This window comes from Pinus tabuliformis, chromosome 2_2 (assembly GCF_031772625.1).
Source record: "Pinus tabuliformis cultivar Carrire ecotype Pingquan chromosome 2_2, CPIR1, whole genome shotgun sequence".
Taxonomy (NCBI): Eukaryota; Viridiplantae; Streptophyta; class Pinopsida; order Pinales; family Pinaceae; genus Pinus; species Pinus tabuliformis.
The window spans coordinates 90,823,900-90,849,599 of record NC_142300.1 but is presented as its reverse complement, the minus strand read 5'-3'; the positions used below and the strand labels follow the sequence as shown (position 1 = coordinate 90,849,599).

Genomic DNA, 25,700 nt, shown 5'->3' with positions numbered 1-25,700 from the left:
CTCTCATAAACAAATTATCACTTGGGAAATTTTTACGGAAGAATTGACAGCACATTATGAGGATACAAAAAGAAACACTTTTTTTAGCCAATTGATAAGTATAAAAAAAAGGGTTCAATAATGGAGCACATTGAAGAGTTCCAAAAACTGAACATAGGGGTAAAAAATATTCCAGAGGAGCACAAGATTGATGTGTTCATAGGGACTTTAAAGGATAATATCCAACATGATGTTCGCCTTTGGGAACCTGATTCATTAGAGAAGGCATTCAGGTTAGCAAGAAAAATGGAAAGCAAAATTATGGCAACCAGGAAGCATACCACTCACAACTATAAATATGGAAGTGTTGTTGCTCCTAGCCTTCCACAACCTATAAGGTTGACACCACAACAATTGGAAGAAAAAGGAGCAAAAGGGCTTTGTTACAGTTGTGATAGCAAATACACTAAAGGTCATAAGTGTGTTGAGAAGAAATTATTCTACATAGATTGTGAAAAGGAAGAAGAAAAGGAGAAAGAAAGGTCAAAAGAAGAGGGTATACTCCAGGAACAAAGCCTAGATAAAGAAGAAATGAATCCGAACATATCTTGTAATGCATTGGATGGAATTACCACTCCTCAAACCATCAAGATAGAAGGACAAATCAAGAAGAAAAAGGTAATAGTGTTGATTGATTCAGGAAGTACCCACAATTTTATTCATTGTAAGATAGCAAAAGAATTGAATTGCTTCCTATATCCAGCACTAGAGTGTCAAGTGATGGTTGTAAATGGAGGAACGATAAATTGCTCTGGAAAGTGCCATAATATCAAGCTATCCATGAGAGAATATGTAATGAAAAACCAAATGATTTCCATTCCAATGGGAGGTGTTGATGTTGTATTAGGAGTCCAATGGCTACAATCCTTTGGTACAATAGATTTTAACTTTCAAGAACTTTTCATGAAATTTTATGCGAAAGGAAAGGAAGTTCAATTAAGGGGTATTATAGGGAAACCGGGAAAGATAATAGGCTCTAATGATATGACAAAGCTTCTAAAAAAGGAATAACGAGGTGTAATTTCACAATTATGTTCACTAGATGTTTTCACATCGAAATCATCTATTTCTCCAGATCTCCAAAAAGTCTTGGACAATCATTCCAAGGTATTTGAGACTCCCAAAGGTCTCCCACCTATTCGTGATCATGATCATGCTATTCATTTGATTCCAGGAAGTGTTCCTCCAAAAATTAGGCCGTACAGATATCCCTATGCCCAAAAGAGTGAAATTGAATGTATGGTTGTAGAAATGCTTGAGGCTGATATAATTCAACCTAGCCAAAGTTCTTTCTCTGCTCCAGTAGTATTGGTGCACAAGAAGGATGGATCATGGCACATGTGTCCTGATTATAGGGAGCTCAACAAGCTCACTATTAAAGATAAGTTTCCAATTCCTGTCATTGATGAACTACTGGATGAATTGCATGGATCAATTTACTTCACCAAGTTAGATCTTCATTCAGGATATCATCAAATCAGAATGAAGACTCAAGACATTCCAAAAACAACATTTAGAACTCATGAGGGTCACTATGAGTTTTTGGTCATGCCTTTTGGCCTTACCAATGCACCTTCTACATTTCAAGGTTTGATGAATTCCATTTTGAAACCCTTCCTTAGAAAATTTGTGTTAGTATTTTTTTATGATATAATAATCTACAGCAAGTCTTGGAAGGATCATGTTGAACACGTTGACAGGGTGCTACAACTATTCAAGGAGAAACAATTATATGCAAAAAGATCCAAATGTTTCTTTGGAGTACAAGAGCCGGAATATCTAGGTCATATTGTATCTCATGAAGGAGTTAAGGTAGACCCTAGCAAAATTAAATCCATTAAGGAATGGGAAATCCACACATCGATAAATCATTTGCGAGGATTTCTCGGGTTGATAGGGTATTATCGCAAGTTTGTTAAGAATTATGGGAAAATAGCAGCACCTCTAACAACATTGTTGAAGAAAGATGCATTTTCATGGACTCCAGAAGCAACAAAGGCCTTCGAATATCTTAAAGAGGAAATGTGCCAAGCACCGGTCTTAGCTACACCAGACTTCACAAAAACCTTTATTGTGGAATGTGATGCTTCCGAAAATGGAATTGGTGTTGTTTTAATGCAAGATGAAAGACCCATTGCTTTCGAAAGTCATCCAATCAAGGGAAAGTATTTACACAAAGCTATTTATGAGAAGGAAATGTTGGCAATACTACATGCACTTAAGAAATGCTGACCCTACCTAATGGGAAGACACTTCAAGGTAAAAACGGATCATGATAGCCTTAAATACTTTTTAGAACAAAGATTATCCTTTGAAGAACAAGAAATATGGGTCCAAAAATATGTTGGGTTATGACTTTCAAATCATATACAAAAAAGGGAAGCAAAATGTTGTGGCAGATGCACTCTCAAGAAAGGATGAGGATGTGGAAGCATTGTTGTGCACCATTTCTATTATCCAACCAGATTGGATAAATGAATCAAGGGAGGAATGGAAGAATGACGAAGAAGTGTGGGAACTTATTTGAAAGTTACAACAAGATTCCAGTACATCTGATACATTTAGCTGGAAAAATGATTCGTTATGGTACAAAGATCGCTTATACCTTTGTAAAAATTCCCAACTCAAACAAAATATTCTTTTGGAATTGCATGCTTCTCCCTTAGAAGGGCACTCAGGATTTTTAAAAACTTACCACAGGGTTAAGAAGGAATTTTTTTTGGGATGGCCTTAAATCAGATATTCAAAAGTTTGTGGCGGAATGTTTGGTATGCCAACAAAATAAAGTTGAAACAATTAAGACACCAGGTCTATTACAACCTTTATCCATTCCAAGCCAACGTTTGGAAGAGGTTTCAATGGATTTTATCACAGGTTTACCCAAGTCTGAGGGAAAGAGTGTCATCATGGTGGTAATTGACAGATTTACCAAGTATGCACACTTTTGTGCATTATCACATCCATTTAAAGCCAGTACAGTTTCTACAACATTTAGGGAAAAAATTCAAAAGCTACATGGAAACCCAAAGATTATTGTAACTGACAGAGATCCCATTTTTACAAGAAACTTTTAGACAGAATTATTTTCTTGTCTTGGTACTCAGTTAGCTCATAGCTCATCTTATCATCCTCAATCTGATGGGAAAACTGAGATAGTAAACAAATGTTTGGAAGGATATCTTCATTGCTTTGTATTTGATAAACAGACACAATGGGTCAAATGGTTTCCTCTGGCTGAATGGTGGTATAACACTTCCTTCCATACTACAACAAAAATGACCCCATTTATGGCACTTTATGGATATCAGCCACCATCCATCACATCATATTTACGAGAAAATTCTAAGGTTCAAGCAGTGGAACATCACACCGAGCATCAACAACAAGTTCTCCAACTCTTAAAGGATAACCTCGTGTTGGCACAGAATAGAATGAAACAATAGGTAGATCAACATCGCAGTGAAAGAAGTTTTGATGTAGGTGATACCATATAAACAAATGCCCCTCAAGCAAGCTAAGAAGGATAAAAAATTGTCACCAAAGTATTATGGTCCGTACAAGGTTTTGCAAAAGATTGGTACTGTGGCATACAAATTGGAGCTTCCTACAGCTTCTCGAGTGCACCCAGTTTTCCATGTTTCATGTTTAAAGAAGGTTATAGGCGACAAGCTCCCAGTTCAAACAATATTTCCAGAAATTGACGAGGAAGGAAAAATTATATTGGAACCGGAAGCAGTCATAGAAACAAGAACTTGACAACTACGAAATCGATCCATTTCAGAGTATCTCATCAAGTGGAAGAACTTATCTACTAAAGATTCCACATGGGAGGATGAGAATTTTATACAGAAGCATCCATAACTACTCAAGCGTTGAGGACAACACTTTTTTGAATGAGAGGGGCATGTTAGGTCCCTATAATACTAGTGATGCCCCCATTAATATTGTAGTTGTATCCCTTATTAATATTATTGTTCCCCTATTGTCCCCATATTGTTATTACTGTGCCCCATAGAATCCCTCTATTGTTTTTTTTTCTCGGCAAATGCTAATTCTATTAACTGTAAAACAAAGTAAAAATACAAGGGGGCGAAGCCTCAGGAATCATCCTCCGAGAGCACTCAGAACAACATAAACTATCCCTTGTGAGGGAAGAACTAGATACATAAGAAAGAGAGCAGATATAGCCACCAGGAATTAACCAAGGAAACATGAAGAGGAGGTGAAAACTGTCTGTCTAGAGCATATGACCAGAGCACGAGACCATTACATTGCTCAAAATTCCAGAAGATTTTTACATTACTAAGCAACATAGAGAAAATTAAGACCGCCTGTCTGAAGATTTCCGACCCGAGCTGCGTCCAAAACTACTTGAGCTTGATCATGTTAGTCATCCAGAAAACCAAAAAGGGAAGGGCCCAGATGGTCTCAAAATGCAGTGTCCTCATGCTGAGGTTCCTCCACCACCGGACAGGCGTTATCCTTCCATGCATCCTCATGTCCAACATCTTCATTGCCTGGGTGCCTCATCAGGGGACGCGTGTCACTATCCATCTCTTCTTGAATCCTCGAGATAGCGGTTTCCAGAGGCCGAGAGGCACTGGGAGCCTCGCTCCTTTTAAGTCTCTCCCCCTAATCTTTTGCCAGACTTTCCCCTGCAGTAACCTGTCTATTGCTTTGACTACTGGCTCCATAGAAAGCTTCCTGAGGAGGCTCAGACATCAGGCGCACCCAAATTGGAGGCGGAGCTTCTTCTTCAGAGAAGAGAATGGTGATATTGGCAGTGTTGTTTGGAACCCATGATACGGAATTGGATTGTGAGCAATATCCACAGAGCTGGGAGCCGGCCGTTTTCCACGCCCTCCCCGACTTCCCCCGGAACGACTCCTCATGCTGTGGCGCACCATGATGAGGAGAGTCCGCGGAGGTCGAGACTGGAGGGTGATGAAACAACCCGGAAAATCGAAAGCAGAACCCAGAGAGAGGTTACATAACATAGAAACCAACTTAAGACACGGACATCAGGACTGTAAATGCAGGGAGAGTGACGCAGGAAAAGTAGCAGGGGAAGTTGAAATCTTGCCAAAGTTTCCAGAGACCAGACCACTATCTAAACGCCACACTTTCCCAAGCCAGAGTTGAACAAGAAACGAAATACGCAAAGAAAACTCACTGTTGTTTGCAGAGAATAGCCAGCCCCCGAAACCCACTTCCAGCTTTAACCAGATACATGAAGGTAGGGTGCTTACAGTGGTAATGAAATCCCTGAACGTCATGGATAAAATAACCAAAGCCATACCTTGGACGGGACGAGTAGTAAATGTAGAGAGCATGCCAAATATTTTGCTCTGCAAATGATCCCTCAAGAACCGAGTGAGCCACTTGAATGTCACACATATCAAGCAAATAATCTTCTGGAGAATCGCGCGGGTCTGCATCTGGCAGTACCAAGCACCTCCATCTGTCCTGTGAAACATTATGACACATTGATTTCACCCGCATCCGAGTAGAATCCCTCTATTGTTATTTTTGTGCCTTTATATTATTATTGTTAGGTTAGCTTGGTTATATTGTGACCCCTTAGACTCCTATATATAGAAAGGAGGTTTTGTCATTTGAATCATCCAAGAATTGTTCATTTATGTAATGTAAAGGAGGTTACCCCCTCGAAGAGGCTGAATTCTAAGGCGTTTATCTATCTTTTCTATCTTTTTGTGAGCTGGTTTCATAACAAAAACACGTATTTATATTCCTTCAAGATTGAATAGTCCTAAATATCTAGCTCCTTATACTTGCTTGGCTCTTTGAGATGTGACGAATATATCTATAGATATTTTCTAAAAGATTTGTTTCATCTGCAACACTAAACTATATCTAATGGATATATGCTTTGGAATACCTTGAACTATCCTAAAATTTCATTCATCATCAAGGCTTCTGGAATCCTTGTTGTAAAAATTGAGGACAATATGATGCTTTTCCAACCTGTTGTAGCTCAATCTTGCATCTAGTCAAAAAGTAAAAATTTCTGGGAGTGAATTTGAGAAAACAACTAAAATTAGTCGTTTAAATTTGGGAGAAGTAGAAAAACGGAAGAGGCATCTGCTAATGGTGTTATGGATCTGATTCAAAAAATTATACCTTTTGATGCAAAGTGAAATTCTTATAATTTTCCATAAAAAAAAAAAAATTATGGCCAAAAACAAAAAATTTTGCATTTTATAAGCATTTTTAAATCTCTCAGGTTATGCAGAGAAGTTTTATTTGTATTAAACTTGTTGAGCTTGAAGCCCAATCTCCAAGTCTACATTCCATGGGACATATATCATCATATTTCACAAATTACCAAGCCAACAACAATAGATCACAAGGAAGCCAACACACAAGGCACCAAATCAACGAAGGAACTTGCCAAGGAGTTGGTACAAGTTCTCAACGCATTAGAATTAGCCATGAGGCTTGAGATATATAAATAATCAAAATTATTTTTATTTAACTGATGTGGGGTATATACCTCGGCCCATAAAATAAAAACATGCAGGTGTAATATGTTTTATTCACAGTGGATTTATATGGAGTTATGATGGGTGATATGTATCATATATCGGTTACATTGAAGTCAACAATGACGAAATTTTTATTAGGTATTGGGACTTGAGGCTAGTGGAAATATCCAGTTTTGGTGATAAGAATGTGTTGGAGCACCCTGGCATTTGTGAAATGATAAATGTGACAGGAGAATATTGTCAACATGTTGGAAAAAATTTAGAAATGCTTACTTAATATCACTTTTTTCAATATGGTAGACGTGGTTAATGAGTTGAAGTTGGTACATATTCCAATTTTGCGTTGTATTTTCCATCGATTGACACATCAAAGTTTCTCAATGCTGCTATTAGCATAAAGACTCAAGAACGCATTGATAACAATATCATTTACACCATTATTGATCAAATAACTTGAAGTAGTTATACATCTTTCCTTATGTAGGATCTATGTACCATGTTATGCTATTGTGTAAAATTCAACATGATTCTTTATCTAGCGTATATATGAAGCAATGCATTGTTGAATTTAGTAAAGTCTTTACAAATCCTAGGAAATCTAGGAGTTGGAGATGTTATAGCTACCTCTTGCTACTGTGAATGCTTTTGCTGGCCCAAAAGAAGGGTTAGGAGTTCTCAATAAATGGATCTTGCATTCCATGGGAAAAGATGGAAAAAAACTCTTGTGCCACTGTGTATGGTTGCTGCCGATTATTTCAATTGATACAATTATAGTACGACAATCTAGTATTGGAAGAACAATTAAGGAGAAAGTTCATGTGAATACAAGTTGTGACATTCGTGCTATAGCTAGTCAATTGGTAAAATGTGGATCGAAGTATTTCGAAAAGAGAAAGAAAATGGAGGTTTCAAACTCCTTAAGTAGTTGCATGGATTTGGTCCTAACCTAAGTTCATTAGATGCAGTAAAAGAAAAATATAAAGAACAAAGCAGTGGGAAACCTTCTGCCTTAGTAACCAAGGATGTGAAGGCTAATACAAATCAATCCCCTTCTACTCCAATAAACAAGAATCCAACATTGTACTATGTGTAGGTGGAAGATGGAAGTGAATAGAAAAATGAAGAAATTTGTAACAACCTTGGTTGACTTTCCAAGTAAATAAAATAAGACCAAGGTCATGGAACACATATTCCAAGCTAAATTTTGAGAAAAACACTATAATCGACATCGCTTATGATAAATTAATGGCTATGGATTTTGGAAAAGACAAAGAGGCAATAACTGGCATTTTAATTATGAAAATAAGGAAAATAGGAGAGAAGGAAGGTGAAGAGACAAAAATATGCATGCGAAGGAAGTTAGAGGAAAAATGAAGGAAAATGAAGAAAATAGAGGCATCAATGACAAAATGGATTTAGAGAAACAATTGTTAGCTTTTTTATAGTTTTGAGTTAAGCACCTTCTCATACTCTCATACTCTTGCAAACTTAGAGAAATCTTGGAGCATTCTTGGAACACTTGGGAAATGACTTGTATTGGAGAAAGAAGGAAAAGGATCATAAACTATAGTTGGATCAACAACTATAGCTAGATTGCTTTGCAGGTAACATGTTGTATGTGTGATTTCCTTGGTAATTTTTTGGATGCATGGTGTATGCATGTGATTCTTTGGTTATGTGTTGTCATTGGCATGGAGATTTGCTTAGATTAACATTGGTTTTATCCTTGCCTTTCCATTTCCTAATATCCATTGTGTTGTCAGTTTTTCCACTTGTTGTTTCCCTTATTGGTGCTCATGTTCCCTATGGTTATGGTTTGGAACAAATGCTCTAGATGCCCTATAGAAGTTTGGGTTGAGTTACTAGTTCTTATAACCATTGGTTGGGAAAAATTCTCTAGCGCCACAGTTGGAACAAACGCTTTGGAGCCCTTGAACGTTGTGGGTTCAGCTACTAGTTCCTAGAGCCTTGGAAAACTCAGGTAGAGATTGAACTGGTTGTTGTTAGTGATATCCAGACTGTAGAGGTGGAATCACTACGGCTGAGGGTTGAGGTGGTTTGGCCTTTAGAATCCCTGGTTGGTTTTTTCTTGGTTTATTCCATGAGATCCCACATTCAGGATTTTAATATGGCATGAGGGTGATTGGATTAAAGAGAGATTTGGTTCAACACAATATATGGTGAGGTGGTACGTGGAAGTACCTGACTTGGTTGGAATTTTCATATGTTAATAATAGTGATTTTCCCATTGTGATTTATGAGAACTTATATTGGTTGTCATGTTGAGATTATGGTTGATTTTCCATGGTTTTTATGTTGGTTATATGATGCATTCTAACTATGGCTCTTGTCATGATTTGTCAAGTTACCGAATGGTTGATGTATATATGGACTAACAAGTTTTGTTCTATATATCTAAAGAAGCTTCATATCCTCCTCGTTGATTCTTTGATGAATACTATCAATTTATGATCAGACACGCATGCATGACCCGTAGCTTACATGTTTTCCATATGTTTGACGAAATGTCTATTATGAATTAGACATATTTAGGTCAAATTCTTTCTTGACTTTTGATTGAGTAGCTTTGTCATTATCTTTGATTGCATTCTAGAAAGTATTAGGAAATTATGGGAAATGGTCTAGAGGTTGGCCTGAAAAGGTGGCACAGATCCTGGAACTGCATTCTCAAAATTGAGGGATTTAGGCTATAACCATGCCCTTGCCTTGTTGTGTGTGTGGTTTGGGTGCTAGGTCAGAGAAAAATGGTTCCATCTTAGGGATTGACCACTTGGGGAGGTTATTCAACTCTTGAGTGATTTGTAGTCCCTCTAGGATGTCATTATGTGTCACTTACTAGGCCCCACTTCCTTAACTGAAACTTGGAGGTTGGGTCATGTCATAGTGACACTCGTCTCATGTTGAACTTAGTGATCTTGTGAAATATGGTAAATGTGGGAGCATGTGTTACACAAATTATGTTCGGACACAAACCTTTGATCAAGACCAACACAAAAATCCTAAGGATTATGCCCTCTCTAAATTAGAAGCTACAACTATTGTGACTAAGAGGCATCTCAAGTTGTTGTAGAGGCATATGCAACATCAGAAGTAGAATGCAATACCTTTCATGAACTTCCCAAGATACTTTCTTTTAAAAAAAATCTAGGCGTGAACAATACGTACAAAAGGAGGATTTCAATGTAAGAAAGAGGAAATGGTCTAGTGCGGTGCTTGGGAAGAAAGATTGTTCTTCTAAGATAGATTCAAGGAGATGTAGATTCAGGAATTGTTTAGTATATTTTCCTTCCACTTGTCGTAATTTAGATAGTTCTAGATTAGAAGGTTCAAATTTTGGAAATGGGAATATTTTTCCTACAACTAATTCGAATAAGAAACAAAGAATCCATTCCATTGATGTTGATAGTCATTCCGACTAAAGGAGCAGTTGATAGAAACATGGATACTTGATAGTAAATCAAGAAAAAGTCGAATTCAAAATTCTAGTAGCATTTTTAGAGTAAATATCCCTAACATTAAGGCTAAACAACCATATTCATTAGGGTCACATTCAAATTTTTTTAATCAAAATATTCAAAAATTGAATGAGAATATTTCTAGTAAGATTAAAGCCCCTGCCCTTGAACTCTAACTATTTGGATATTATACCTATGCCACAATATATTGTGGGAGGCCTCTTTTAAACATGACCAATGAGTTTCCTACAATATTTGAGGTGGTGACTAGAACTGTAAAGAATAAAACAAAAGAGAACCCAAGTTTAACCAATCATGAAGCAACGAAAAGCGAATCTAATGTAAAAGTGAAACCTGCTTTTGTATCAGAGACAAAGTTTGTGGCAATTTTGGAATATTGAAAAGAACAGGGTCTTCCAGTTATGAGGATGCAATAACTTTGAATATGCATAAGGACATAGATAGAATCCAATAAAATATGGCTATGGTGGGAGTGGAGATTCAACAAGAAGAAATAGTTATCATGCAAGGTTTTATCAGGAATGGAGGCCATCTTGGGCACAAACTCTACATACACATGCTATAGTTCTTTAAGATGGTAATTTTGTTGTATCCACCAACATGCAATCAACAACCCAAATTGAATCTCCATGGATTATATGGAATGCAGGACCTCAAACCTATCATAGTTTAATTTGAGGGAACCTATCACAAATTTGTTTCACAAAGCCATCAATACAAATATCTACGGTCGAGATCTATTGTGCCCCCCTCCCCGCCACTTTCCAAAAACTGCTAGAGGGGGGTGTCACAAAGAATTTGTGTTTCCCTTAACCGCACATGGTTTTTCTGACATAGTTATATGGAAGATTAAGACCCAACCATTGAAGTCTGCACATATCCATCTCAAATCCAATGTGGCGTCTCACCAAGATTATGGGCCCACATGCACCTTATTTTCTGTTTGTTTTATTTAATAATATATATATATATATATATATATCTATATATATATATATATATATATATATATATATATATATATATATATATATATATATATATATATATTAAAAGTCTTAAAAAGGGTTGAGTTTTATTTCACAAAGGATGATGCATTATATATATATATATATATATATATTTATTAAATTGGTATTTGTAAGTTTTGTTTTTTAAGAAACAATTTGTAACCATTCAAAGGATCAATTTTTACAACTAATTGGATAGTTAAACAGTTACACTGTGGGAAAAAAATAAAAGTATGGGAAAAATATTTTGTAAGGGCTCAAAGATCTGAAAGTTTTTGGCTAGAAGCGTAATATCAAATATTCCTTGGAGATCAAATAAAGAAGACCATAATGGTCAAGTCCCATTAGCAGAACCAGTTGAGAATGGGCCTCGTGAGCAAGGTGACCTAAGATCAAACCTCACGGGGGTTGGTTGTACCGTGTGTTGGGGGGAGGAGACATGCTAAAAAATCTTTTCAACTAAGGGCTAGTGTGGCCCGGGCCAGGGGTGATCCCCAAGTGACTTTAACACCTTAGATGCCCTTGGGTCGTGAATCCTCAAGCCACAGGTCAAGCCTGGAGGATCACATACAACTTGACGAAAAAAAAGGAATACTAGAATGATTTAATTTCTTTGATGTATTGCAGTATGTGATGTTTTCATCTCAAGTAATTCACTTCGTTTATGTTATTCTTCCTATGAGGTTAATTTAAGATGCAACAAGCTTATTTTGAAGAATATGTAGATTTATTTATGTTATCATAGATGACAGACGGTACTAACGTCTTTTTTGAAATAGTGCTACATTGCCTCATCACTATCATCTCCTTTGTTGTCACTGTTTCATTCACCATTACCTTCTTAGGGTGTAAACATTGGATTCCTTTTGGCCCAATGTGATAAAATCTATTCCAAACTATTTCCTCTTCCATTTATAAATTTTAGAATCTACAATCATTAAAGTGAAGGCCCTTATGGTCCATTGAGTTTGTCTCCAAAATTAAGTTGACATTACACTCAAGGGTGTCCTGTCTTCAGGAAAATATTTTTAAAAATATTTATTGGTTTTGTGGATGTCCTAAGCACTAGTTCCCTTGCAACCAAGAAATATCTCTAGGGTTACAAGTTCATTTGGCATCTTTCTAAGGCAACAAAGTAATGAAGGCATTTTCCCCCGGGTATTAAGATCTATTTCTTAACAAAGAACAAGATTTAGATATCGAAGCTTGGATGTTAATCATTCATCTGGTGACTCCATTGAAAAATATTTTATCGAAGAGTAAAGTTTGTTGACTAAAAATGAAGATGCAACATGGAAAGACCAAGTACTAGATGTTGAGGCTTTTCAAGGAGTTTATATTATATTTTATCAACTTTTTCATCTATTTTCCTACAAGCATTAAAAATATAATATTGGTTCTTCCCTCATATTTTCAAATGATCATAAGACCCAAAATGTACATTCTTCATTTAAAAAAGATTTTCCCTCTTCCTTTATTATTGATCTTCGGTTGAGTTCATACCATAACTCCAGAGAAGAAAATCAAGTCTGTATTATTACTATTTGTTGGGATGGGGTCCCCTGGGTCATTTTGGGGGTTAAAAACCCAAGTTTTGATGTAATTGTTGTAAATGATATAAAGTCTCTATGAATTGTGGATGCAGAGCACGTAGATGATTAGGAGAAAAAGGGGTTTTAGCCCCTTGTTTATGTAAACTTGAGTTGGCTTTGAGATCCACCCATGGTCTGTGGAACATGGGATTGTATAAATAGGTGTGTCTTAGGGAGTCTAAGGCAGATCATGTTAGTAATGGGTAAATAGAAGATAGCACAGAGAACTGGGTCAGATAGGAGAGAATGAATTTGTAGCTGAGTGCATAAAGACCTAGATAGAGTCTACAACTAGGTGCGCGGACCCCTGTAGATGAGTGCGCAGGGTAGTTTTGAGTCTGTTAATCCTAAATGAAGATCAATAAAGAAGATTATCAAAGAATTCCTATGTTTATCTGTTAACTTTTGTTTATTTACAATTGCGATATATTTTGTGATTGAATAATGTATTTATGACATATTGATCTAATGATGCGTGACTCTATGAAACAAGTCTTAATAACTATATGCACTGCATGTTAAGTACTTTTGTGAAGATTGTGATACATGTTGTTATTTTTATTAAAATACTTAATTAGATCAGCATGAGCTCAGCTCTAAGGTTATTTTCTGATGTGCGTGAGTGGATGATTCGACTATTAAGGGTCCGCAAAACCAATCGTAGACTGTTATGAAACCAGTTCCAGAAAAGATAGAAAAGATAGATCAATTCTTTAGAATTTAGCCTCTTCGAGGGGGCAACCTCCTTTACATTACATAAATGAACAATTCTTGGATGACACAAATGAAAAGACCTCCTTTCTATATATAGGAGTCTAAGGGGTCATAACATAATCAGAACCGACATAACAATAATAATGTAAGGGCACAATAATAACAATAGTGGGCTTCTATGGGTTACAATAGTAACAATATGGGCACTACATGGGTACATCAATATAATAAATGGGTTTTACTAATAACAATAAGGGGTTACACTATTAGTAGAGGGGCCTAACATGCCCCTCTCCTTCAAAAAGCGTTGTCCTCAATGCTTGAGTAGTTCTTGATGCTTCTGTATAAAATTCTTGTCCTCCAATGTGGAATATTCAGCGGGTAAGTTCTTCCACTTGATGAGATACTCTGAAATTGATCAATTTCGTAGTTTTTGGGTTCTCGTTTCTGTGACTGCTCTAGGTTCCAATATGATTTTTCCTTCCTCTTCAATTTATGGCAATATTGTTTGAATTGGGATCTTTTGCAACTTTTGAATAAGTGGCCATACTTCTTCATCCTTCTTCCATTCATCCCTTGCTTCGTTTACCCATTTTGGTTGGATAATAGAAATAGCACGAAACAATGCTTCCACATCCTCATCCTTGAAGAGTCTTCCCATTCGGTAAGGTAGCCATTTTTTAAGTGCATGTAGTATTTCCAACATTTCATCCTCATAAATAGCTTACTTGAGATGTATCAGTAAAAATACCCAATCACCTACATCAAAACACTTTTCACTACGATGTTGATCTACCTGTTGTTTCATTTGATTTTGCACCAAAGTGGCGTTATCCTTTAAAATTTGGAAAACTTGTTGTTGATGCTCGATGTGATCTTTCACTGCTTGAACCCTTTTCTTCTTGATATGTCCTTCTATCTCTAGAGTTTGAGGAGTGGTAATTTCTTCCAATCCTTTACAAGATATGGTCGGATTCATTTCTTGATGCTCAATGTGATCTTTCACTTCTTGAACATTTTTCTTCTTGATATGTCCTTCTATCTTGATAGTTTGAGGAGTGGTAATTTTGACCAATGAATTACAAGATATGGTTGGATTCATTTCTTCTTTCTCGATGTGATCTTTCACTTCTTGCACCTTTTCCTTCTTGATATGTCCTTCTATCTTGAGAGTTTGAGGAGTGGTAATTCTTGCCAATGTTTTACAAGATATGGTCTGATTCATTTCTTCTTTCTCTGGGGTGGGGTCCTGGCATATATCTTCTTCTTTTGATGTTTCTTGATCCTTTTCTTCCTCCTCTTCATATTCTATTTAAAATAATTTCTTCTCAGCACACTTATGACCTTTAGTGCATTTGCTATCACAATTGTAACAAAGCCCCTTTTCTCTCTTTTCTTCCAATTGTTGTGGTGTAACCCTTGTAGGTTGTGGAAGGCTAGGAGAAACAACACTTCCATATTTATAGTTGTGAAGGGTAGGCTTCTTGGTTTCCATAATTTTTCTTTCCACTATGTCACAAAGCCCTTTTACTCTTTCTAATTGTTGTGGTGTTGCACTTTGTATCCTCATAATGTGCTATCATTTCCTCTGTGAAAATTGACCACGTAACAAGTTGTTTACCAGAACAAATCCCTTCATACCATAAAAATTGATCTGGTTCTAAATATGAAGATGCAATACATACCTTTTGTAATAGTGGTACACCATGTAGATCAAAATATTGCTCCATCTAAAGTATCCAATTTACCAGATCCTTTCCATTAAACTTCCTCATCTTGCTTTTTCTTGATTTTAGGAGCTCGATCTTGAAATGACTGTAACTCTGTACTTTCGAATCTTTAAGTTCTAAAATTGTGATCCGTGGTAGCCCTCTTTGCTCTCTTTCCAATGCCACCAATCTGATCCAAATTGGATTCTCCAAGAAAGAGTTATGCACAATCTCCCAAGATGACCTGATTATAGACCTTTCAAGAAGAGCGAACTTGTATGAAGTGCCACGTGTCATTGTTTCGACCTTTGGCTCTGAAAAATATCTACAAGAAACTACAGTCCGTCCTCTTTCTGTACCTTCTTACGAAATTTCAATCCGATGCTCAGAGAGAAAGTTATGACGATTTTCCCCAGGTCACCTGTTTGGAATGTAATTCAGGAGTCTACAAAAAGACCAACTTCCTCAGATCATCTCTGCAAATATCGAGTGAAAAGATCTTAACTTCAATACCAACCTTCAGTGCGATCTTGTCTCAAATGGGTTTTTTTTAGCTTTTGAAACGTCGCAGAAAAAAAGTTATAGCGAAAATGCCACGATGACCTGTTTGGAGCAGCGAAACCCTAGAATCCAAAGCTCTAATACCAAATGTTATGAAACCAGCTCAAGAAAAGATAGAAAAGATAGATCAACGCCTTAGAATTCAGCCTCTTCGAGGGGGAAACCACCTTTACATTACATAAATGAACAATTCTTGGATGATACAAATGAAAAGACCTCCTTTCTATATATAGGAGTCTAACGGGTCATAACATATTCAGAGCCGACATAACAATAATAATGTAAGGGCACAATAATAACAATACTGGGCGTCTATGGGGTACAATAGTAACAATATGGATACTACATGGGTACATCAATATAATAAGTGGGTTGTACTAATAACAATAAGGGGTTACACTAGTAGTATAGGGGCCTAACATAGACCTTCGCGAAGGTCTAGAGGCTGTTCAAAGGGAGTTGCAGTACCAAGCCTTAAGGGCTTATAGATCTGCAGGAAGACATATCTAGGGCACTAAAAAGACATCACACTCATATCTAGATCCAGAAACTTGGTTCTTTCATCCCCCATATTGCTTTGGGTCATACTGCAGCCTGCGCTATGCGGGTTGTTGCCAAAAGGGCCAGTAGTGCAAGGATTTGTTGGTTGGCGCAATTAACTCTGAACCTAGGTTAGGACCCCTTAAGCCAACAAACGGTTTTTTTTCCAGGACTGAGATCTGCATGAAGGAGATGTGTGATGTCACATCACTAGAATCTGACGAAGAAATAAATTGAGAAGTGGCTAGATAGAAAAATTTACGGATTTGCGGCGCAAGAAAACAAGAATACGTGCCTGTCAAAGGAGCAGTGGTTGGATAGATATTTGTATATGGAAATACACGAAATTTTCTTCTACAACTTCCAAATTGAACTATACAAGTGGTTATCTAAGTTAGCAGATGACGAAGGGAGGTCAAAGCTTGATGATCCAATAGTGTCGACTCTAGAACTGGTATGATGATTAGAAGCCTTTGAAGACAAAATCGCACGAGTTGTCGATCACTGGCTTGATTGAATTATAGGAGGATTTATTACAGAATTCGCTGTTGATACCTTAGTCAACTACAACGAAGCAGAGCAATGCTTCTTCAAGGGTCTGCGAGGTAAGTATCTGAGATATTTGAATACCTAGATTAAAATGTTGTTGTGTGAAAAACGTGTTATGACATTGCCTTGATGTTCAGAGCTACGCGAAGTGGAAAACTCTTAAGAGATCAAGAGAGATCAGGTCCTAAATATAGCCCATTGATTGGACCTCCTTCAAGCAATGACAAGAGAGCGGTACAAGCCTCACCACGGAGTGTTGTCCAGTTGATAAGACAGGGTTTTCCACGGGCACATCATCCATCCACTCCACCTCCACCTCCACCTCCACTGCATACACCTTCGCGCACACATCCACCACCACCATCATCGTTCAACATGTTGAACACAATGAAGTTGCCAATTTTCAAAGGTATAGGGAGCGAAGATACAGATTAGTTCTGGTTTGTTGCGAATGTTGTGTGGATAATGCAACAGATTATTGATGACAATATAAAGAAGGTGCAATTGATTACCACTCTGCAGGATCATGCGCTGATGTGGTATATTAGTATTGTTCTAATCATCCTATGGCAATGCTAGCAGAGACTAAGGCTAGTTTAAACAAAGAGCTTAGTAAGCCTAAGTCTAACTTGCAGTCAGTAGTTGTATTTAAGGCAATCACGATGAGGGTCGATGAGATGCCTTGGGAGTTATATCAAAAGTTGAAATGTGTGATCTGCGAAGCTAATATGAAGCTCACAGATGGTCAACATCGTGAGTGGTTTATAGCCTCACTTCTACCCCACCTAAGGATTTCTTTGTCGCAACAGAAGATAGGAACTTAGGCGGAAGCCCTGGAAATTGCAATCAGGTTGAATGTGATGCATTTGCAAGATGCGACCTTGGGGGTACAACAAATCCATTCTCAGCTACAAAGCCTATGCTTACAATTGCGGAGCTTGAAGAATGATCCAGGTGGATATTGGTGGCCACTTTCCAAGTCCACCTGGATCAAAGAAAGATAAGGAGGCTAAGCTAGAGGTGCACGTGGAAGTCTAGTGTCTGAAATGTAAGAGCCAGGGGCATGATAAAGACCACTGTCCCATATTTGTGAACTATATCACAAGAGGGGGACCAATCCCCCTGAGGCCAGAAGCTCTAGAAAGAACGAGCATGGGGGCTGCGCTATGGTGTGCTATTTGTCAGGTGGTTGGAAAACACGCAACGGATAATTGCAATTTGCTCCAAAATTTATTACAGACACCACAACAATTTTTCTATGACTTCTGCAAATCAGTGAGTCATGATGAGCACCACTATCACAGTTATGGGATCATGATGGGAAGAACACCTACCTACTAAATGCAAGCAGAAACGCAGCCTCCAGAGCAGGGTGCCAGAAGAGCACGTGGAGGATATCAGGGACAAGGATGAGGATGAGGAGGAGGAGGGCCTTTTAGAGGTCGGGGTTAGGTTATTTGTTACAACTGCAGAACACCAAGGAACTACGCGAGGGAGTGTTAGAATCAGACACTCCCATCATGTCAATAATGCAACCAGTTTGACCACACTATAGAGGAATGCCCGATGTTGATAGCTAAGATGCAAGAGAAAAAGGTGCAACCTCAGCAACCTATGCAGAACTTACAAATGATGAGAGTTTAGCCCTGCGAGGAGGACCAGAGCATGAACATAGTGCTGAGAAGTGGAATAACAACTGGTGATGACAAAGGAAAACAACCTGAAGAGGATGGATGGGTCCACAAGGACCCATAAAAAGAAGTTGGTTTTGATTTTGCACATGCTAAGGAAAACTTTATGGAAGCCAAGAAAAGCTTCCCTGAGGTCTCCACCTCAGGAAGCTAGAGAAAAGTGTAAGAGATAAGCGCGGCAACAGAGGTTGACCCCTCTGTGCTTACCACATTCTTAGAGACCTGCATGAAACTACTGTGCGATAACAGAGCTATGAAAGGCCTCTAGGAGTTAATAAAAAAATGTGTAGGCAAAGAAAACACCCCTGATGGACATTGCGTAGTAAGAAGAATTGGCAAGCATAGAACAGGGCACATTGTGTAGTAAGAACAGGGCAGGAGATGAGGCTCACCTCACGGATAGGAGATTATGAGATGAACCAGGTCATTCTGGATCTAATGCCTGAGCGAACGTCTTGCCTAAACAGACATGGGAAAGAATGGGGAGACCTGCATGTAGTGATCTCCAATCCATCTTAGAATGGAAAACCAGCAGAAGATCATTTCGATGGGACGACTATATCGAGTAACAGTGGATATAGAGAGTGCAAGTGCGCTAGCTCATTTTGAATTAATAGAGATCGTTGATGACAATAATCCATACTATGCACTCCTCGAAATTGACTGGGCCATTAACATGAATGGTCTCATCAAACTAAAGAAGAGGACAATGTCATTTGAAAAGAAATTGCTCCAAATTGTAGTACCATTGGACCTCGCAGAAGGGGTGTGCTACACTGAACCGGTCTGTGATTATGAAGAAAGTCAAGATGATTTAGACCAGATCTACAAAATAAAAACGTGAGACTAAGACCAGATCAATCCAACAGTAAATGGATGGATTTCATGGGACCAGGAGCTTTCCTGCAACTCTAATTCAGATGAAGAGTTGGAGCATTGGTAGAATCAGTTGCATGAAGTATCTACACTGCGCTGCAACATGATGACTAAATAATTGCGCTTCTTTTTGTTTGAGGTCAGGAATTTACCTTATTATGATGGGTTAACTAACATGGATAAGTTTTTGGATGCATTTGAATTTGAAGTCCCTAAGGATCACCGCTTCCAAGCCTTAGACTTGGCACTATGCGCTACGCCTGCACGATGGTGGGGTATGCACAAGGATAGCTTTGATGACTGGCGAGATTATAGAAGAATGATGAGGATACAGTTTGGGCGGACCAACCTTCGATTGAATGAGAAATATAATGGGAGGGATGATTCACATGATCACCTAGCAAAGTGGACTAAAGCCTATGGAATGGAGCTGCAACCGAAGTGGGTGCACTTATTTTTCCATACTTTAGACACAATCCCCATGAATTGGTATTTGGAGACAGAGCTCCGCCATGGCACTGCGGAGTGGGATATATTGAGTGAAGGATTCTTAATGACCTTCAGTTTTGAATATGGGTTCGAGATAATTGATGAAGCTCTACAGGAGATTAAGGCAGTGATCTTCAGAATACCGCAAGAACCTCTGGAATGGGTCCAACAAGATTGGAGCACCCAGTTGCACCATGCGCTAGAATGTTATTATGTGACCACTGAGGAGGAGGATGAATATCCAAGAAATATTAATATTCCAGAGGCCGAAGGGAATCATGAAGTCGAAGGCCCACAAATAGACTACTCGGACATCACTACACAGCTAAAAACCAAGCAAGTGAACATTGGGACTGAAGCAAAACCGAAGTTTGCAAAAACTTGGGGATTAATGGGACGACACTACTATGGATAAGGCTGTTGAGTTACTCTACAAATATTAGGATGTGTTCCCTACTAAGTTTTGAGACTTGAAGGGCATAATATGAGACTTGGGTGTTATGAAAATCACTCTGAATCCAGATGCGTAACCTATTAAGTAGAGGTCATATCACCTGAATCCTAAGTACAAGGAAAAGGTTTTCTTAGAGTTGGATAAGATGTTGGAAGCAGGCACCATAGAACCAGTTGAAGAATCTAATTGGGTGAGCCCCATGGTGGGTTAGGAGAAGAAGCAGAAGGGTGAGATAAGGATTTGCGTAGATCTGAGGAAGCTTAATGATGCTTGCATCCATGATCCATTTCCAACACCCTTTAGTAAGAGGCCTACTCGTTCACTGATGGGATTTTAGGGTACCATCAGATCAAGAGTGCACCAGAGGATAGGAGAAAAATGACCTTCGTGACAGAATGGGGTTGTTTTCAATACATTGTAATGTCATTTGGACTCAAGAATGTGCCTGCAATATTTTCTTGCATAGTCATCGAAGCATTCAAAGAGTTTATTCATAAGTTCATGGAGGTGTACTTTGATGATTGGATGGTGTTCGGACTAGTAAAGCACCATGTAGCAAGTCTGCACTTGATGTTAGATATGTGTCGTAGATACTAGACCCGTTGATTTTGAAGAAATGCATATTATGTGTTCCCTTTGGAATCTTGCTAGGTCATGTGGTGTGCAAACAAGGATCGATTGTGGACCCTACCAAGATTGTGGTGATAGTGAATCTGGAGGCCAAGAGGAATGTAAAGCAACTGCCCGCAAAGTTGGGACATACGGGATATTACATAAAATTTATCAAGGCATATGCTCAGATTACCATGCCTATGGAGAAGTTGCTGAAGAAGGGCACAACATTCTGTTAGGATGAAATATGTCAGCGAAACTTAGATGTTTTGAAAGACAAGATGGTCAGAGCGCCGATCTTATTCTTCCCCAATTGGAAGAATAAACTCCATGTACATGTCAATGCCTCTTTCATTGTGTTAGGTGTAGTGCTAACACAAGCTAGTCAGGGAGAAATGAACCATCCTATAGCCTTCGCGAGTAGGAAATTATTGAAGGCTGAAAATAACTACTCAATGATAGAGTGCGGAAGATTGGCTATGGTGTATGCACTAAGAATTTCAGGCACTATCTATTTGGCATACATTTCAAGATATACAAGGATCATCCTGCCTTGAAATACCTAGTCAATAAGCCTATGTTGGGGGGGAAGATATGCCGATGGTTACTGCTATTCTAGGAGTATGACTTTGAGGTCATTGTGAAGCTAGGGAGGTTGAATGGAATAGCTGACCATCTATTGCCTATTGAGACAGGAGAGGAACCTACTAATTTGGAGGAAGGGTTTCCAAATTCGCAGCTCTTCACTGTGTGCGTAGTGGATAATCATTTTGCAGATATCATTCATTTCTTGACTACTAGGATGGCTCCGGAAGGGTACACAAGTGAGAAAAGGAAGGAGTTAATAGTGCACATGGCAGACTTTTCAGTAATTACGGGATATTTGTATAAGATGGGTGTAGATGAGATATTGCAAAGATATGTGCTAGATTTTGAGAGAAATAACATTCTCACTGAAGCTCATGGAGGGGTTGCAAGAGGATATTATGCAGGAAAGGCAATTGTGCATAAGATTTTGCGCTTAGGTCTATGGTGGCCTACATTGCATAAAGATTCCAAATCGTATTGTAGGGCATGCGATGAAGCCGGACACGTATTCTATTAAGCAAATATTTTATTGCCTGAATCCTAAGTACAAGGAAAAGGTTCGCTTAGAGTTGGATAAGATGCTGGAAGTAGGCATCATAGAACCAGTTGAAGAATCTGATTGGGTGAGCACCATGGTGGTTTAGGAGAAGAAGCAGAAGGGAGAGATAAGGATCTGCGTAGATTTGAGGAAGCTTAGTGATTCTTGTGTCCATGATCTATTTCCGACACCATTTACAGATGAGGTATTAGACAATGTTGGAGGGCCAGAGGCCTACTCATTCACTGATTGGTTTTCGGGGTACCATCAGATCAAGATCACACCAGAGGATAGGAGAAAAATGACCTCACAACAGAATGGGGTTGCTTTCAATACACTATAATGTTGTTTGGACTCAAGAATGTGCCTGCGATATTTTCTCACATAGTCATTGCAACGTTCAAGGAGTTTATTAATACGTTCTTGGAGGTGTACTTTGATGACTCAACGATGTTCAAAATAGTAAATCACCATGTAGCAAGTCTGCACTTGATGTTGGATACGTGTCGCAGATACCAGATCACGCTGAATCTGAAGAAATGCATATCCTGTGTTCCCTTTGGAATCCTGCTAGGTCATGTGGTGTGCAAACAAGGATTGATGGTGGACCCTGCCAAGATTGTGGTGATAGTGAATCTGGAGGCCCTGAGGAACGTAAAGTAGTTGCATGCAATGTTGGGATATACAGGATATTACAGAAAATTTATCTAGGCATATGCTTAGATTACCACGCCTATTGAGAAGCTGTTGAAGGACACAACATTCTGTTGGAATGAAGAATTTCAGTGCAACTTAGGTGTTTTGAAATACAAGATGGTCACCGCGCTGATCTTGGTCGTTCCCAATTGGAAGAATGAATTTCATGTACATGTCGATGCCTCTTGCATTGCGTTGGGTGCAATGCTAACACAGGCTGGTGAGGGATAAATGGACCATCTTATAGTGTTCGCGAGTAGGAAATTATCAAAGGCTAAAAATAACTACTCAACGATGAAGCAAAAAGGATTGGCCATGGTGTATGCACTTCAAAATTTCAGGCACTATCTATTGTCCAGACATTTCAAGATGTACACGAATCATTCTGCCTTGAAATACCTGGTCAATAAGCCTGTGTTGGGGGAGAGATCGGCCGATGGTTACTGCTATTCCAAGAGTATGATTTTGTGATAATTGTGAATCCAGGGAGGTTGAATGCAGGACCTGACCATTTGTCGTGGATCAAAAGAGGAGAGGAACCTACTAATTTGGAGGAAGGGTTTCTCTTCGCGGTGCATGTAGTGGATAATCATTTTGTAGATATCATTCATTTCTTGACTACTGGGATGGCTCTGGAAGGGTACACAAGTCAAAAAAAGGAGTTAGTAGTGCATGTGGCAAACTTTTCAGTAATTGAGGGACATTTGTATAAGATGGGTGCAGACAAGATATTATGAAGATATGTGCCAGATTTTGAGAGAAATAGCATTCTCGTTGAAGCTCATGGAGGCGTTGCGGGAGGAAATTATGCAGGAAAGGCGATTGCGTAGAAGATTTTGCGTGTAGGTCTATGGTGGCCTACGTTGCATAAATATTCCTAAGCGTATTCTAGGGCATGTGATGCATGTCAAAGAACTGGCAGACCATTGTGGAGGGGTGAGTTTCCACTGAATCCTCTAGTATCATTGCAACCATTTGAAAACTGGGCGATTGATTTTGTTGGGCCAATTCAGCCCCCAGAAAGAAGACAGGTGCACTCTACATCATCGCTACGATATAGTATCTAACTAGATGGGAGGAGGCATAGTCTATTAAGGATTGTATAAGGGCTACAATGGTGGAGTTTTTGCTTGAATATGTCTTAACTAGGTTTGGCTTCTTGAAAGTGTTGACAAGTGACAGAGGTACGCACTTTCTAAAAGAGACAATCAGCACGCTAATGGAAAAATTCTAGGTTTATCATCAAAAGTGTACACCATATCACCCATAGGTGAATGGAACTGTTGAGGCCTTCAACAAGATTTTGGAGAACACGCTGACAAAGATCTGCAATGCACAATGAAATGATTGGGATATGCATGTACCTGCAGTACTATGGGCATATAGGACTACTTGCAAGAAGGTGACAGGACAAACATCGTTCAGATTGGTCTATGGTGTAGAAGCCATGATGCCAATGGAGTATAACGTGCCTAGTCTGCACATAGAAGCTATCACATGTATGGCATATCGTGAAGCCTTCCAAGAACAGCTCACGCAGTTGATGGAGCTTGAAGAGGACTGATTCTTGGCTGGATTCCATTAGAAATTATAGAAGGAACATGAAAAATATTGGCAGGATCATCACATCAAGATTCACATGTTCAAGGTAAACGATCTGGTATTGTTATATGATAGTAAGCTCACTAAATTTCTAGGTAAATTTCAAATGCATTGGTTGGGGTGATATATTATCAAAGAAATTACAGATGGAGGTGCAGTTCAGCTCGCGAAGATAAATGGAGAACCTTTTCCACAAAGAGTGAATGGGAGTCGATTGAAGCTGTATACAGGGATTCTGCGCAATGACTATATAGCGGCATGACAACCTTAGTGCTCTAGGTAGTTGCAAGGGAGAGTGAGACTATAAACTACACTACCAATATTGGAGGACTATGCGGTAGACGGGCTGCACGGAGGATGATAGAGATGCAATCTATGATGTTGGGCGCAAGAGGCTACGCTATGAAGGAAGGTATTGCGTAGCACAACAAAAAACTGATTGTTGGGGTCATTGTTCATGATTTGGCAGCCAAAAGACGGTTAAGTGGTGTGGGCTAGTAACATTTAAGGCCAAAATATTTGAAGATCTTCCGCTAAAAGAAAATTAATGGTCAAAATTTTGGGGGAATGGTAGAATTTGAATTCAAAAACCCCTATAAATTACGTGTACCGGTCCAACAAAGAACACTTTGCACACTTGGAGTTTTTGCTGATATTTGTTGTCTGTCGCTTATGAGCCAAGCATTTTGGGAGGAATTCTTTGCCCACACAGACATTTACCTAGAAGCCCATGAGATATTTATGGAGAGGATGACTGCTACCAACCCTGTAGAAGATTTGAGTTCAGAAGTCGTTGTATTCGATGTCCCAGGCCCTGAAATATCCAGGGCTAAAGATACGCCTGCAGTGCCCATGGCACAAAGGTCATCAAGGCTGAAAAAGTGCATGGAAAAGGAGAAGTAAAAGAAGCTGGTACAGATATGCACTTCCCCAAGGAACCATACCGTGATACCAACATAGAAAAAGGACAAGCAGTTGACAAAATGCAAAGAGAAGGTTGTAGACTTGGAGGCAGAAGAAGGCCAGCGAAGAGAATATGTTGATGCCGAAGGAGCGGAGCCCCTCACAAAGCTCCCTCAGTATATCCCTCCAAAGAATGGAAAGGCAAAGATTACAAAAGACTCGGACTCTGAGAAATTTACATTTCCACACCCTGCTACCTAAACAAGTGCCTTTTGAGGGTTCGCGGCTCGTGTGAGTCCCGTTACTAAATATGGAGGACTGGGACCTCACGGATCACACTAAGTTCCCACACTTAGCGACGGATAACTTCAAGAAACAAGTATATTATGAAAGAAATGGAAACAGAGGAATGGGTCTGTAGTGTTGAGCAATTCGGGCTGCTCAACTTGCTTTGGGTGCCTCGTTACCACCGCACCCCAATTAACACAAATTGCATATGCCAGCTGCTCACTATGGTGCATGATGGATGTTTAT

The 25,700-nt window shown here is 38.9% G+C and overlaps 1 pseudogene; it reads left to right on the top strand.

Moving 5' to 3' along the window:
- LOC149191569 (uncharacterized) overlaps positions 1-10,197 on the top strand; it is a 64,206-nt pseudogene extending 54,009 nt beyond the window's left edge.
- The last annotated feature ends 15,503 nt before the right edge of the window (positions 10,198-25,700 follow it).